A 1,097-nucleotide genomic window follows, 5' to 3' on the forward strand; every position below is an offset into this window, starting at 1 on the left:
AAGTTAGGGTGATTCCTCCATCCAGGATTATAGGTATTCGAATATGGGTTCCCTTGGGTGTAGTTCACTTGCTCGGAGTGGGTTTCGTCAATAGACTGCATTCTGCGGATTGGTGTCCTTGGGTTCCACATATCTCATAATCCGACGAAACTGCGGCTACAGTATTCGGGTTCGTGTACATATGCTCGACTTTAAGGGCTAATGCGTTCATTTTAGCTTGCATCATGTCTATAGAGCTTAGTTCATGCACTCCTCCTTGGGCTTCCTTCTTTTCAACTGTCGCTCGTTCGACTCCCCATGATTGATGGTTTTGAGCCATATCTTCGATGAGGGCACTGGCTTCAGGGTAAGGTTTGTTCATCAGAGCACCGCCTGCGGCAGCGTCGATGGTCATCTTTGTGTTATAATGAAGTCCATTATAGAAGGTTTGAATGATTAACCAATTTTCTAAACCATGATGTGGGCATGCTCGTAACAACTCTTTATATCTCTCCCAAGCTTCGAACAACGATTCTCCATGGTTTTCGGTAAATCTAGTTATATGGCTTTGAAGAACGGCGGTCTTACTCGGGGGAAAATATCTAGCAAGAAAAACTCTTCTAAGGTTATCCCAAGTCGTAATGGAATTGGGTGGAAGGGAATCTAACCATGATAGGGCTTTATCTTTGAGGGAAAAAGGAAATAATCTTAAACGTATTGCCTCAGGAGAAGCTCCATTGGTTTTAAAAGTATCTGCTAATTGAAGAAATATTTTTAAATGTTGGTTAGGGTTCTCAGTAGCGAGACCCGCGAATTGTCTCTGTTGCACTAGTTGCAACAAGGATGGTTTAAGTTCAAAATTATTGGCTGGGATTATTGGGTTTACTATACTAGAACTAGGTTCTTCATTAGATGGTTGAGCGAAGTCCTTAAGAGGTCTTTGGTTTTGATCTTCGGTCATAGCTCTCTTAATTCGATGAAAGAATAAACGTGCGCGAGCGTAACGTTCAGGTTCCGCCAGAGGATATACTAGGCTTAAACTTCCGGTGCTGCGAGTTCTTCAAAGCATAACATACCTCTAAATCATGCCCAGGGGCACCCTCATGGAAAGGACAATG

The 1,097-nt window shown here is 42.9% G+C and overlaps 1 non-coding gene across 1 annotated transcript; it reads left to right on the forward strand.

Moving 5' to 3' along the window:
• The first annotated feature begins 449 nt into the window (after positions 1-449).
• On the forward strand, positions 450-556 carry LOC127099227 (small nucleolar RNA R71). The gene has a single exon (XR_007793756.1). It is a non-coding gene; the product is annotated as a small nucleolar RNA R71 (small nucleolar RNA).
• The last annotated feature ends 541 nt before the right edge of the window (positions 557-1,097 follow it).

The sequence above is a fragment of the Lathyrus oleraceus genome, chromosome 6, assembly GCF_024323335.1.
Source record: "Lathyrus oleraceus cultivar Zhongwan6 chromosome 6, CAAS_Psat_ZW6_1.0, whole genome shotgun sequence".
Classification (NCBI taxonomy): Eukaryota; Viridiplantae; Streptophyta; class Magnoliopsida; order Fabales; family Fabaceae; genus Lathyrus; species Lathyrus oleraceus.